This window comes from Cyanistes caeruleus, chromosome 5 (assembly GCF_971803275.1).
Source record: "Cyanistes caeruleus chromosome 5, bCyaCae1.hap1.1, whole genome shotgun sequence".
Classification (NCBI taxonomy): Eukaryota; Metazoa; Chordata; class Aves; order Passeriformes; family Paridae; genus Cyanistes; species Cyanistes caeruleus.
Genome location: NC_141705.1, coordinates 8,624,795 through 8,640,632, shown reverse-complemented (window position 1 = coordinate 8,640,632; position 15,838 = coordinate 8,624,795). Strand labels below are relative to the sequence as shown.

The window sequence follows — 15,838 nt, the reverse complement described above, 5'->3', positions numbered from 1 at the left end:
CAGTCCTAATGTGGGCCTGGGACCTGGCTGCACATTGGAAACACAGAACCTGAGAGCAGGTGAGACAGTCAGGGATTCCATTTCCCATACTTGGCCGTATGATTTCTTGCAACGAGGGACCAGTGCTCAGGAATGCTCACTGGGAAACACTGATGGTCCAGAAGAGGTCTGCCCTAAGGATTTTTACAGTGCTTCACTGGGATAAGCATCACACATAACCTCCCACCCACAGGAATGGGTGCAGTACAGAAACTCTGTACCTCCCTTCCCTTTACTCCCTCCTCATTTGAGGTGCAGAGGGGCTTTCCTATGGATATCCTCCCTCTCGGTCTTCTCATCCAGACAGGCACAAGGCTTGAACTCATCAGCTTCAGGTGATTTCATCAAAACACTTCTAACAACCACCACTTCTTCATGTGCCTCTATTGTAAACACCTCCATAAGGAATGGTTACTCATTTACAAGGTAGTGCTCTACGTGCCAGTCTGCTGCTCCTGCGAGAAAAAAAAAGTAGCAATATAAACCCCTAGGGTTTGGTGATTAACAGTGACCAAGGAATTAGGTTTGAGGTTTTTTTCTTTTGTGATCCCTTTGCACCACATGGCTGCTTTTACTTCACCTAATTTCTTAGCCCCAGTCTCCTCCATGGCTTTTTCTGACTTTCCTGATGTCCATCACCTTCCCATCATTCCCTCTGCAAGAGGCAGAGTCATCTCAAAATTCAGGACAAATGATTTAGATACCAATGAGGTATCTAGTGTGGCTACAACAAACGGGTTTTATAAGGGAAAAACCAAGAGCTGTGCTGACTACAAAAGGGAGGATCAGAGGATTTGAGTTCAAGGCTTAGTGTCTAATTTCAGCCTGTCCAAGTGAGGATTGAAGCCTGGTAAGAAAAACCTCCTTCCTTGCTGTCCTCTGTCCACCCTCTGGTGCTCCCTGGGGGAGTGCTGCTGGCTGCTTCAAAATTCAATTTCTGCACTGGCAGTGGACAAGGCCTGGCAGTAATTGCTTTGCCAGACAACTCTGCTCATCACTGCCTGCATGCTGAGGGGCCAACACAGCTGGGATGTGGTGCTGGGATAGTGCCATAAGTCACAGGGCTGCAAAAACCCCATGCTTTTGGGTCAGCACCCCTTGCACTCAGCTGTGCACTCACTCCATGAGTGCCACACCAAGGCTTGGGGCTCAGTGCCTTGTGTTTGCTGAGGGTTGGAGCCTTGAATCAGCAGCACTGAGCCAACAGCCTTCCCCATCCCATCCCATCCCATCCCATCCCATCCCATCCCATCCCATCCCATCCCATCCCATCCCATCCCACATCCACCTCTACCCTGCTGTATCCTCTCACTGTACTCTGGGGTGTCCTACCTAGTGGGAAAACTTCCAAGTGTCCACAGGTTCCCTTGCTGCTGCTCACCCTCTGCAGTTCCCTGACTACCCGTGCTATTTCCAGTACATCTCCAGAAAATAGCTCACTCCCCCCGACACCACTGGCTCTACAGCAGGGAGCAAACTCAGCAATTTACCAGAGGGATTCTGATTCTTTTTTTAGAATCCTATTTTAACCTTCTTTTTCTTTCTAAATTTGTTAAGTTAATCCTTTTTACAGCTCTGGGAGTGAGGTGCACCATCTCAGGGCCTCCAGAAAGACTTACTGGCTTCTCAGCCTCACTCCCTGCAACCTGCTTTCCTCACCTTGCCCTCATGAGCCCCCTTTAATTTGGACAATAAAAGATGCTCTGAGCTAAGCAGCTGCTTTTTATTACTATTATTATTTTTAAAGCTGCAAACATCACCATCTCTTCAACAACAGCAGAGAAGGTGAGATGGAAAATGTGGGGTTTGGTATGCCTGATCCAGGATGGCAGCAATGTTGCTTGGGACTGAAAACTTCGGAGTCCTAATGTAAATCAAAACTGCGGGTGATATCTATTACTTTGTAATCTGCTCCATCTCTAAATCCCTCATTGCAAATAGCCCTTCTCGAGACCATGCTTTGTCATGGGATCTGCCTTGTATCTGCCCTGTGCAGAAACCTGGTCTCCAGAAAATCTGTGTGTAACATCTGTGGGTCATCTCAGTTTCAGTGGCTGGGAAGAGGGTGATTTGCTGTGGTCATGTGAGTTTCTTTTCAGTTGTTTTAGGACATCAACACACTGGTACAACTGGACCAGATGACATCTGTTATTTCTGCAATGCCGGCTATGTATCGTCTTGGCTCATTTTCTATTAGATCCAGTTGTTCTGGCTGATATGCTATTGACCTCAGCTGGTTCAGCACTTGGCTCCCAGGAGGTCACTGGGTGCCACTTTGAAACAATCTCAGTGCTTACAGATATTCTGCTGGGATGAGGACAGATTTCATCCATCTGTTTCGAGTGTGAGCACCTTGAAAGATCAGCTGGCCTTTGCTACCAGCACAAGGTCACTGCCATACTTGCAGGCATCAGGAAGCATCCATAAATCAGTCTAGCCCTGAAATTTCAGTAAATTGTGTCATCTGGAATGTGCAGCTCAGAAGCTCATGCTCCCGCTCTTGGGAATCACAGGTTCACATCACAGCATGACCAGGTACTGACTTCAGCTTTGTTAGGTGGGAGGAGATGCCATAGTGATGCATGTACTGAAAATACCTATTAAATATGTAACAGCCCTGGGGGAAAGAATGGCCAGGGCTTGGGAAAGAGGGGAGGATAGAAAGACAGGGTGAATGACTGACCAATGCACATAACTGCACTACAGGAGATTGCAAGTAAGCAACGAAAAAAATGTTGGGATGCCATATTTCATAGAGTGACTTGTTCTTGTGGGCAGTGATTTCTCCACATAGCTTTATTTTCTACTTTTGCTCATCTGTTTGCCCATGTTCAGCCTCTAAAGCAGCACTTCTTGTTGAGATGAGGCCAGAATTTTTGAAGATTTCCTTCATTGAGTACAGAGTGTTTCCATACTATTCTAGGGCAAGCTTAGTCTGATCTGTCATTAGAAACCTTTATAGATAGGGAGTCTGAAGCTTTTGTCAGTAACTTGATCTCTGTTTTTATTGTGTGGTGTTTAAATCTCCCTTTAGTTACTTGTCTAACTTGAGCCACTTATTTTTATTTTTATTTTTATTTTTATTTTTATTTTTATTTTTATTTTTATTTTTATTTAGTAATATTTAGGATATTACTCCAATTATCTGTTGTCCTCCTGTCAGGAGCTGAGGGACAATGACTGACCATCTCCAGCTCTGTAACAACCTTTTACGTGTGGGATGATTATTCTCTTTTGGAATTTTAGCTTTCTTTTCTAGACTAAACAAGCCAAGACCCATCTGAAACCCAGAGATTCATCTCTTTGTGCAATCACTGTGATTTGCAGTGTGTTTCTGCCCTGGTCCCCAGCAGCATTGCCATGGCCCAACTTCTTCAGGAGGCTTCCCAGGAGAGGACACAACCTGTGTCTTTGAGCTTCCTGGTGGTTTTGGCTGCTTCTAGTGCTGTTTACAGGGGAGGAAATGGAGCAGAATCTGTCCTTCAAGGCTTTTGCTTTGTCTTTGCTCGGTTCAAAAGCCTGTGTAACATTCCTGGAGCAAGGCAGCCTGGGCTGGTAGTATGTCTTTCTGAGGGAACATGCCTGGATACACTTTTCCTCCCCTTCCTGTAGGGAGAAGGTGGAAATCTGTTCTCTTTGGGCTTTCCCCACAGGTTTCCTTTCCTCTCAGTAGGTAGGAGCTTATGTAACTGATGTGCTGTCACAGGAGGCCATCTGGGCCAGATGTCCCACACCTTCTGGGAAAAGGAGGACAGGAGAAGAGCAAAAGGTAAGTCAGCACCCAGACACCACATCCATACCATGGTGAGGTTTGGGTTCCTTATGGTTGGGTCTACGCTGAAACCCCCCTGGGTTCTGCGTGCTGAGGACAAGTTTTGAAAATTTTCACTTCATTTCTGCTTTTGATAATTCCCTGCATGTCTCAGAAGCCCCAAGGGGAATCCGCACCCTGCTCAGGGACTTCCCTCCATCACTAGTGGCAGGCATGAGGCTGTTTGTGGGCTGGAGGAACACTGGGAACAGCACGTTTAGCTCATTTTGCTATCTCGGAGGGACTGATTGTAGGGAACAGCTGGTCCGGCCAGGACAGAAGTGCGATAGAGATGCCAGATGAGGAAGACTGAACAGAGCTTGTCCCAGCTTGCCTGTGCCTTCCAGCAGATCAAACCAAAACTGAGCCACCCCAGCAAGCCACTCGGATGAGAGCAAATGCAAGTCAGTGCCTTCATTTTAAAAACCAATTTTCCTCACAGAAAAGGACTCAGTTTGAAGGACCCAGCACCCTGCCTCCCTTCCTCTGATCCTCAGAGACTCACAGGATCTTTTACTGTACTGCTAATAATACTAATTTTTTTTCTACCAGAGGCAATCTCTGTTGTAAATTCTGGTTGTAAATCCTTGTAAATATCATGCTGAGTGCAGCTTCCCACAGGGACATCCACCTCCTCAGCCCAGGAGCAGGTGGCCACTGCAGGGGACATTCCAAGACTGCTGGTGCTTCTGACCCCAAGGCAATTTGCAAATTTTTGCCTCTCCTCATGAACCAGCTTTGGCTTATTGCATGGAGGAGATCAATTGTTGGCCACTGAACTCTCCTGCTAGAATGTTGAGGTGCTGGGGCCCTGTAAGAACTTTGGTCTGAATTTAGAGGTCTTACATTAAGTGTCCAGTTTAATTGTGGTGCTTAATGTCAGGAAAGGGATGGGATCCACCCACCAGACCTGACAGCCTCAGCAGTGGGGAGAAGCTCTACAGGAAGCTGTATGAACATAGCCATAATCTCACTCTCCCAGGAACATTGGGGTAAAGAATATTTTCTCTTTAAGTATTGTATATTTCTCGTTAAGCAAGTATAGTGTTGTTGCCTGAAGAGAGGAAGGTGATATCATTTCATAGCCTACCTGATGTCCAGCTGCTCTGTATGAGCAGGAACCTGCTCCAGGCCCCCTGTCACAGCCACCAGTCCCCTACAGATGGTCCAGTGCCCGCAGAGTACCCTCAGTGGTGCTCAGTGCCTCTGCATGGGCAGCTGAACAGGGCCCTTGTTGGCTCTGCTTTGCAAAACCAGACCCCAGTGCAGGTAGGCAGTGCCTGGTGGGGACACTTGCACCCAGCAAGATGTTTGAGACTGGAACAGCTCCAGTTGATCTGATTATTGACTATTATTGTGACTGTTTGAGTTAAAAAGGGAGCTGCACAACTGGATAGCCCTTGGTTTAGCTGCACACACTACAGCCTTCCCTGCAGAACAATGCCTGGCCCCCAAGTGTGTTTAGCCAGAGCTTGGCAGTGGTTTTCTCTCCCTCTGAAATTTGTTAGGGTGTCAAAGAAAAGAATAATAAATCTGTTATGAATTGCCATGAAAAGCCACAGTCACTGAAGTGTTTTCCAGCTGTAAACCTGAAGAAAGATTCCATGTGTGAAACTGAAATGTTTCACTTCCATTTCAAGAATGCAGCAATTGCCCGCCACCCCACTCCAGCTGCAAAACAATATGTGTTCAGCAATGTCAAGTGTGGTTCAAAAAATACTTTGCCAACTTGCAAAATTACTCAAAGCAAAATTTTTTTTCCTAGCAGAACACAATGTTTTTAGCTCATCTGATCAATTTTTAATTTTCCCATGAATTTTGTTAGCCCAGCAGCAATCCAATAAACTCCAAAGGGTAGCTGGGCTCTGCCATTTCTGTGAGTACTAGAGGAATAAATGTGGTGTGTGGAGTGATTTATGCAAGTTCACTTGTGTTTCCCAGTTGTGGTTGCAGTTCCCCTGCAGCTTCAACACTCCTCAGGAATCTTCTTTCTTCTTGCCCTGCTGCTGTGCTCCTGAATGGGCTGTCTGGGTCTCCCATCTGTGCTGCTGTCTCCCAGCCCACCCACACCAGATCAACCTGTCACTGTGATGAGCATGGAAAAAGGAGCCAGGAGTGGGGCTAAGAAGTGTCTGTGTCAGCCCACCTGCCTGCCCAGCAGTGTAGGACCAGCACCTTCACCAGCCTGCTCTGACTGTGGCAGCAAAAGGAGGAGACATCAGAGAAGGACAGTGAGGCTGGGGGAAGCACAGAGGAGTTGGGAGCTGGTGGCACTTGGAAGTTTATTTCATAGAGATGTATTTCAGAGGGAGGATTTAACTTTGGTGCATGAGGAAAATGTCTTGTCAGGGAACAAGACAGAGGCAGTCATTTTGTTATTAGGCATCTGAAAGGATCATGGATTTCTGATGAGCTCTGAGACCTTCAGAGCTTCTCCTGGGTCTGAGATGTGAAGTCAAGCATGGAATGAAATCAGTTCCTGGGATAAGTTAATATTCAGCTTTATTGAACGATGAACGGGAGAAAAGGCAGGGAGGGAATCTGTGCAGGGCAGCCAGGCCTTGTGTCCTGCCAGGCACAAGAGTCATGGAGAGAATCCCAGAGGGGGTCTCTCTCCCTTGAAGAGGAACAATGACTGAGCCAAGGCAGCTGGAGAGCAGAAACCCAACCATATCCCTGCAAGGGGAGAAATAAAGGTGTTCCCACTGCTCCTTCAATCTCTAGTTGCTGTTGAGGATGTACTCAATGACTCAAGTTACACTGCTTGTGGAGAATCCTCATCCTTAAAAAAAGAATCAAGTGAAGCTGAGATCCCAGCACCACTTCTATGTTCCTCATAGATGCTAAACTCTTTGGGATGGCAAATTCCCTGGCCTGCATCTCTAAAGCACATAACACAGCACAGACCCACATCTCCTCTGACTGCAGCAGGAATGTGTAGTTCTGGTGTGGCCTCCTGGGACCTGCTGTGTCTGTGGGCTCCTCTCCAACACATCAATAGCTGCTGGCTGTTCCACAGGGCTCCTTGGGCAGGTTTGGCTTTGACTGAGGACACAGAATCATAGAATGTTAAGCGGTTTCTTCCTAATATCTAACTTAAATTTTCAATCTTTCAATTTTTATCTATAACTCCTTGTCCAATCATTACAGTTTCTGATGAAAAGTCCCTCTCTGGCTTCCCTGTAGGCCTTGTTCAGGTACTGGAAGGTTCCTATGAGATCTCCATGTAACCTGCTCTTCTCCAAGCTGAACAACCCCAACGATCTCAGCCTGTCTTTGCAGTGGAAGTGCTCCAGTCCTCTTATCAACTTTGAATTCTCATTCGCTTTGTTGAGCTTGAGGAGGTTTACACTGGCTTACCTCTCGAGCCAAAGCTCCCCATACTTTTTGTGCTGGCTGGGGGATGGGGGGTGGCCTCAAGGGTTAACAGCCATTTCCAGCTGTGGCTCTCCAGCAGGGACAGAGAGGGCCCGGGCACCCTGCCAGGAGGTAATGCTGTTTGAGCACTGCTGGCAAAGACTTCAAACCCCTCAGCTAATTTCGGATGTTCTGCTTGTGACATGGAAAGCTGCATTCCCATCTAGGAAAGAGCTCTTCCCTGAGACTAGGAAGGGAAGGGACTATTTATTAATATAACATTGTCAAGAGTGGCACATCTATCTTTCTGAAAGCCCTGTCTGAGGTGATTTCCTTCATGTGACACTTTTCCTCCTAGGAGCCCCAAATATGCTGCAGAAGAGGCCATCACAAAACGCTGGAGACACAATGCAGAACAACCACTCCCTCTTCTTCCAAGAGTCAAAGAGAATGAAAATAGCAGAATATTAAAATCAGAGAGAAAAAAATTGGGCAAAGTCATGTTTGCTTTTCCACATTGGCAAAGTTACATGTAACATTTTATCTACAGTAAAAATAGCTATATCTATAATAAATACAGCCTTTAAACCAGTTAAAAGAGAGTTTTAGCTGGATCAGACTTGGACCCTACATGTCAGTAGCAGAGCATCCTGCCTCTCTGCGAGGCCCAGGTAAGAAAACAGAAGCATGCTTGTCTCCAATTGGAGATACCATTTTTTTAGGTCTCCTTGGTTAAGGAGTTGCTGGGGAGCTCCTCAACTTAAGGAGAGCCACCCAGGCTCCCTTCAGTGCTCCCTTGTGGAGACAAAGCCTCTTCTACTGCAATAGAAGACTAAACATGGAAACCAATCTGAGGAGGCTGGATTCCCCACGTCTGGCTTGGGAAGGATGATGGGAGTGGAGACCTTTAATCAGTGAGGGACTTCCCAGAGTGTGGTGTTGGCAGATGACAGTAATGAGATCATGCACGAGGCATCAGCATCAGATGACCTGATCAGTCTCTCTTTGTCCTGGACATGTGTCTAACCCAGAGCCTCTACCTTGTAATGCACTGGGCTTGTGGTCTGTTGACAGCACGAGACACACATGGTCTGTGACAACACTTGGCAAGGCTGAAACAGTGTCCTCTAGCCCTTGCCATGGTCTGTCTCCCACCTTCTCCAGTGACAGCCATTGTGATGTTCAGAGCTGCTGGACTTAGGAAGTTTAGGAGGGGGGTTGCTCCCTGTCTGTTGTCAGCTATATGGTGAAGTTTTACTCCTAGCTGCCTGCTTCCCCAGGGAAACAGACACATGTGGTTGTAAGGATGTCACCATTATTACCATGACTCTTCTCAGGAAGCTACAGGGTAATGCATTCATTCCCCTGCTTTGCTGTCCCTGTTGGGTAGATATGTCACAGTGCCTTGCAGACTGGCCCTGCCTTAGATCCTGTAAATGTGGTGTCACTGTCAGTGCTGGGATTTTCATATCCTAATTCCCACACCTGCAAGTTTCAGAAAAAACTGAGAACAGAATGGGGATGAAGACTCCTTTCTATGTTCTGGTTTTAGAGATGGGAGAGTGTTTTGTGCAGGGACTGAGAGGGCAGTGAGGATCCTGCTGCACAGGAACTGCTGGTGCCAGGACACCAGAGTGGGAAGAGTGAGTGCCGCTGACTCCAACAGCAATCCTGAGGCTTTGGTATCATGTTCAGTCTCTGTTCAGCATCAATTACTTGGGACTTGATGAAACTTAGGCTTATAACATGTTTTTTCTTCCACAATGGTTAAAAAAGCCTCAGATCTATAAATAAACCTGCTTATTTTCAGTCCAAAAAGAATAAGGAATGCCCTGTACTTCCGTACTGTGCTGCAGGTTTCCCTCATCATTCAGGGGATATGCAATTGAAGATCGTGTCTCTGCCAGGCCTAAGAGACACCAAGAAATTCTCAGCATCACTGCTAATCATCTGAACAGAGAAGCAGAAAGGGAACACAGTCTCCACGCTGAAAGTAGCAAATCCAGGCACAAAAAATGCAGTGACATCCACAGCAACAAGACAAGCCTTTGGCAGAGACAGAATCTCCTCAGTCTCCTATTTTGCCCTGACACTGTCTGCTTGTTATAGCTGCAAAAGGCTGTAGGAGCACTGGGATGTGCCCTCCAGACCCCCCATGCTGGGGTCACACAGTAGCTGATGTTACTGCCACAGCCAAGGGTCCCACATGGCTTCCTGGCAGTCTCCATCTGAGTGCTCTGACCCTACAGCACAGATGTTCCCATGCTCTGTGGATATGTCAGGATTTCTGGACATCTGCTTGCCTGGTAAGATCAGCTGCCCCAGTCAGGCTGCCTGACATGTGTAAATTATGGACAAATGTGCTGCAACCTACAAATACCAGCATGGCAGAGACAGAGAGCACGTCCCCAGGAACATGGAGAGCTGGCTGCTCTCCCCCTGTTGTGATGTTTTGTGCACATGTTTCAAGTGCTTTCTGTCATTAGCTCTCATCTCAGAGATCTTCCTTATAAATCCACCTCAGCTTAACAGGCTTGCTGCAGAGAGTGGGAGTTTTCCTTTGGTTCACAAGTGCAGTTGGGATGTGAAGCTGCAGGGGTTCGCACGCTGGGCTCAAATGTTGGCACCAAGACAATGCACAGCTGTGGAGGAAGGGAGCACAGAGGATGGGGAAGGGAACCAAGAGTGCAGAAAAGGAGGTGTTTGTTTGTAAAAGAGGAGCATAGATCCAGGAAAAAAGATAAAAAGAAATACAGAAAAAATTAGTGAGGGAAGAGGAAAGAGCAGGGAATGGAAGAGGGAGTTTTAGAAAATCAGGGGTTGCATTTATTGTGCTGCAGGTGCTTGCCCACACCAGATTATATTCAGCTGGTTCTCTTAGTCCTCTCAGAGAGAGAGCTGGCATCCCTCTAACTGCAAACCACCTATGTGCAAGTAAAACCCACAGCAGCTGAAACACCCTGAGATGAAACACAGGAGATTAAGTTACAAGCTAATTGGGCTGAGATGCTTTCAGAGGAATGAAAGTTTTGGCAGGAGACCATTTCTCCAGGGGAGATGGCCTTGTCAAACCCTACTTTTCCCCTTCTCCATTAAGCAACCTCATCCCTGCTTTGTGGAAAAGGCTGTGCAAGTTTTTTTGTCTGTTGGAGGTTTCCATCCTGGGCTGGTCTCCAAATGACTATGGGACCTTTTCTGCCCATGCATTAAACCAGTATTGCCTGCTGTGTTCCAAATGGGAACTTCTTTAGGTCCCCAATGTCAAAACACATTTCTAGTAACATGGTCAGGAACCTCTGCCCTTGTGGGCTCATTTAGTCTGGGAAAAGAAAGTGAAAGGAGAAATTCAGCAGCTGTCCACAACTCCTTGATAGATAATGATAAAAATGATGGAAACAAACCCTTCTCAGGAGCACAGGGCAGTAAGAGAGGGGAATGGGTGGTCTGCAGCTTGGGAAGGACAGCAGGATAAACATAATTCCATGAGGAATGTAGTGCAACATTGAAACAGGTTGCAGAGAGGGAGCTCAGCCTCTGTCTGTAGGTTTTTAAAGTCTGGGTGGAAAAGCTACATCTGACCTAATCTAGAGCTGTAATTCTCCTGTCTTTGAGCAGGAGACTGGGCAGGAGGCCTCCAGAACTCCCTTCCAACCACTGTGTCCACAGTTCTAGGGATATTTCCACTCAGTTTCAATATTTTATTATTTTAGGTTCTGAAACATTCTCGCTGTGGTTATTTTCCTTTTAAAAAGACATCCTTAGATTGTAGCAGGTGATTGAATCTGATCCATCTTTGGTATGTTACTAGAAAACCTGTTTAGTTGTTAAAATGACCCAATTTGTGTATTCTGAAGCCAGTAAGGAGCACAAATTGGATTTGAGGTTGAGCATTATGAAGTTGGGCTCTTGGGTAGAGTATTTTATTTTAATTTGAGGGTTGTTTTCGTTTTGTTAATAAAATATTCAGCCTTTAATGCCACATAGTGAAACAACAGTTGGAGAACCGATGGATTAGTTGTTCCAATTCTGCAAGTTCATGAGGAAACCCATAACATTTATCAGGTGCTGAAAGCTAACACATGATGTGTTAAATCTGTGATTTAAAATGAGCTTGATGTATAATCCCTGAGACACCAGAGCATCAAGGTTTCTCTGTACTGCACTTAAGAAACCCAAATGAAAACAGTTGAGGTGAGTGAGACTAACAAAAATTATTTCATATGGTAGCAATTTACTTCTGACTCATAAAATCTTCCCATTTTGTTAGTCCTAAAATTAAATAGAAGAAAAGCTGTGGTTTTTTAATTGAAATAAAAGCAGCACATTTTTTCTTTGGATGCTCTGAAGCTGACCTGTGCAAAATCTGATTTACTCAGATTTAACCCTAAGTCATATGGTTCCTGCAGGAATCCCACAGCAGTATTCTATTTTTTCAGGTGCAGAAGAGTTTGGGGTTTTCTTAGTTTTATTTTATGTGATTATTCACTCTGCTGACGTTTAAGGAAATGATGGTTGTTTTCCACATTGTGTATAAAACCTTTCCCCTTCCAGCAAATGTTACTTTTTTCCTAATCCTTCACTGGCCAGGGTAAATGCAGCATTATGGGTTTCATACCTTGTTTAATTCTTGGCTTCAAGAAGCTGTGGTGTCCAAGTGAATTTCCAGTCTTTCAAATCTTCTCCTTCAGATTAACGCCTTTGATTCTGTTAGAAAAGTTTAAACAGAACATAATCAGAACAATTTGTTTTTACAACTGTTAGAAAACTTCCTGTAAAAAACCCTACCAAAAATACAGGTATTTTGCAAAATCGATGACCTGCTGTACCTCTGTTCAGCAGCAGTTTCAGAAAGGCAAGGCAGCTGTAACATGACTATAGCTACGTGCCAAAATTTAATAAAAAGCTGTTAAACTCTGACAAAAGTGAAGGAACAAGGAGGTCACGTTGTAGAGGGCACTTCCCTGTGCTCTGGTGATAACAGATTTGCTCATCTTCAGGGAATCAACCTGGCATGAGCAGTGACATCACTGATTTGAACATCTTGCCTCCTTTCAAACAGTTATATTTATATTATATTATATTATATTATATTATATTATATTATATTATATTATATTATATTATATTATATTATATTATATTATATTATATTATATTATATTATAATTTTGTTGTCACGGTTCTTGTTGTGGCAACTTTAAATGGTGCTTACACAACAGCAGTGTTTCTTTGAGTCCTAAACAAGAGCTTTGGGATAAAACCATTGTCCTCAGCAAGCCCTTGGCTCTCTCCCAAGAAACACATTTATGGTGTTTGCTTCCTAAGAAGGCAAAATGGTTAACAAAAACATGTCCAAAGACTGGCTGGCTTTTCTGAACACTGCCCAGACTATAGGACTGTCATATATCTCTGTTGAAGGTGTTCCTTTGTAAACTTTTATCTGCTTGTTTATGAGCTGGGAATTGATTTCTTGATGACAATATTTCTTCAGAGTCTTCAGTACCTATAGCAGATTTCTCCAGAGTCTTTTGATGCCTCTAAAGATTACAGGTAGTGACTGAAAAATGTTACTGTATTTCTCCATTTTTATTTTTTCTTTTTATTTCTGGGAATTGTGGGATGCCTTGTGACAGGCAGAGATTTCAGCACATGCTCTGCAACTCATTGTAAGGTGACAGTGCTACAGAAAACAAAACTGTGTATTTACTTATTGTCCAAGTACTTTTTGTATTATCATTATATGTATATATTACAGGCAGGAGTAGATATAAAAAATTAATAAGGTCAAAAACCAAGGAAGCAAATGGTGAAATTCCCATTGTCTTCCCCAATGACCCAGGTAGCTCCTGTCTATATGCACTTACAATTTTCTTTACAAAAGGAATAGTTCTGGAGCATGTAGGACTGAACCTTGCAGGAAGCAAGTGCAGCAGAATCAAGGCTGCAGGGGAAAAAGGAAATGGTCATGGTTCTCACAAGCAAAGTGAGACCTACCAAGAATCTCTTACTGCCTATATTCTCTTCTGTCTGCCAGTTTTACGGTGATAACAATATCAAGTGAAAACAGAAGTCTTGCTGTGATGATGTTAATCCAGACAAAATGGCAGGTAAAAAGGAGAGCAAAAGCCAGAGGCATCAGCCAGTTATGCTGAGAGATACTGAATGCACCCAGCTTGCACCGAAGTGGAGGCACTGTAGATCTGAGGATTTTCAGCTTTTTTAATGGACATCTTGCCAGGTGAAGCTTCAAAAGGCCCAGACAGAGGCAGCACAAACATGCAGGAAGGGAAGCTTCTTCAGGGCTGGCTGAGGACTGGGCATTAATGTGACCAGGCTTAGTTCATATGGGGTTGGGAACATTTCACCAGGGACCTGCTTCAGTGGAAGCAGAGAAATGCCAACAACAGTAAATGGGACGTTGTCAGTGGCATGTCTACATGGTGACAGTAAAGGATGCACTGCAGTGCTGAAATAGGGTACAGGAGGGGCTCAGAAAGACTATGCAAAATGGCAAGTCACTGCAAACAGAAGCTTCTGAACAGAGAAAAGGGCCTGATTTCTGCCAGTCCCACCAGTCACCCGCTGAGGCTGCACAATGGGAAGTGCCCTGCAGGCCCAGGAGCTGCTGCCCCACTCTGCAGAAGGGTTTGGAGGGAAGGCAAGGAGCCAGGGAATGTCAAGTGTTGCTGAGACTGTACCGGAGCATATGCAAGAAAATGGAGTTGTAAGGGACCTCTGGAGGCCTCTTGCCCAACCTCAAGCTGCAAGTTGTGTACTCTGGCTCTGGAGAAATGCCCACTTCCAGCTGTCTGTCCTGCCCTGCCCAGATCTCCCACAGTGCCCATTTGGTACCTACCTACATAGCTGTTCCATGATGCACATAATCACTTACTCATGGCCTTTAGACTGAATACACAGCTGGCATGACAGGATACATACAAGTCTGTTTCCAAGGCTGGAGCTCTGGAACAGTCAATTCAGAATTTGAAAATGAATACCTAGAGACCAAAATAAGTCCATGACTTAAAATAAACTCTTGAGTGGCCTTCCCCTTCTCTCTCCAAAAATGTGGTGAAGGAGCAAACAGCCAGACTGCCTCCAAGAAAAGCAGGTTCATATAAACCACATTTCTCCTGCAACTGGAATCCATTTGGCAAAAAAAACCCACAAAAATGATGATAGATGTGCCAACCAGCAAACTGTCTGTGAGCCATAATCTTCTTTCTCTCATGTTCTTGTTTTACAACTTGAGTACCTTGAAAGGGTTAACAAAGCTGCAGAGCAGGGAGGACTCAGAGGGCTCTCAAAAGGCTTTTGATAAAGTCCAGCACAAGAGCCTATTGAGAAACTTGGCCAGGGGTGAAAGGTAAAGTCTTGTGGTGGATTAAAAACTGGAGAAGAGATAAGCAGCAAAGAGTAGGAACAAATGGCCGATTCTTAGCATGGAAAGAGATTAATCATAGATAGCTGCAAGGACAGTATTGCAGACTGGTGCTGTGTTTACTTACCACTGCCCAGCCAGGAGCTAAAATGCACTGTTGGCTCAAAATCTTCAGGATAACCAAGACTGGGAGATATAATACAAACCCATGGAAAAATTAACTTAAGAGTTCAGTTCTGCCAGGAATTATTATTACTCAGCATGTCTTAAAAGGTATGATGAGAGTAAAAAGGCAAATTGGTGTAAGAGGCAAAGAGATGACAGAGACAGAAAAAATCAGGTTAATGCTGAGAAGACAGAACACTTATTAAGCCATTGTCAATGGCAGCAAAATCTGTGCACCAGAATTAAAATGCTAAAAAAGTGAAAATAGGAAAAGGGAAGTTCTGAGAGACATGGCATTGCTCTTGGATTAACCACACCTTGTCCACATCACCTGATGCACACCAATGGATGAGAGCAGGACAAGACTGAGACCTTTAAGTGAATATGAACAGCCTACACAGCTGTGCATAAATTACAAGAGCTCTCTATCCTCCTCATTCCTGTTTAAGTGAATAATCACTGTCTGGACTCAGAAGAGGTATTTGTAGTTTTCCTCTGGAAATCTGTCTCATTGGAAAAAAAGTTTTGTACAGGTTATTGCTTTTTCTTTTATTAGATAAAAATGGCAATAAATTAAATTCAGCTTCCTGAAGAGGGTTTTAAAAAAATATATGACATAAGTTAGCAGCTAAAATTTCATGGTTACCCTCATATCATACCTAATAAACCTTATTGTCTCCATTCCACAGAATATCACTGCAGTACAGAGGCATGACTACAGTCAGTATTTACCTTGGAGTTACTTTACTTAACTTAACCATGTTTATTTGGTGTGGAATGATATGTTCACAAGTTTCTTTTTTCCTTCTCTCAGCAGAAGAGGTTTAGCTGAAAACTTGAGTTTAACTTCTCTTTTAAAAGTTCATAGCCTTTTGTTGAGTCCCTCCTCTAGTGTTTAGTGCCAGAGACAGAAATAGTTCCCGAAACTCCTGACTCCCAATGTTATATTCAAGCACAAGAGTCTGTAATTGTCCTGGAAGATGCCAAGTGGAGTTTGTTCTTGAAATGTTTTGGCCAGGCAAGAAAACATAATCTCAAGAACCACCCTTGGAAAGATGGAAAAAGGATGTGGAAATTCATATGCC

The 15,838-nt window shown here is 44.5% G+C and overlaps 1 long non-coding RNA gene across 1 annotated transcript; it reads left to right on the top strand.

Annotated features, from left to right (window-relative positions):
- The first annotated feature begins 584 nt into the window (after positions 1-584).
- LOC111928257 (uncharacterized) lies at positions 585-10,539 on the top strand. The gene is made up of 3 exons (XR_002863987.2): positions 585-889; positions 3,746-3,808; positions 7,566-10,539. It is a non-coding gene; the product is annotated as an uncharacterized LOC111928257 (long non-coding RNA).
- Positions 10,540-15,838: the final 5,299 nt, after the last annotated feature.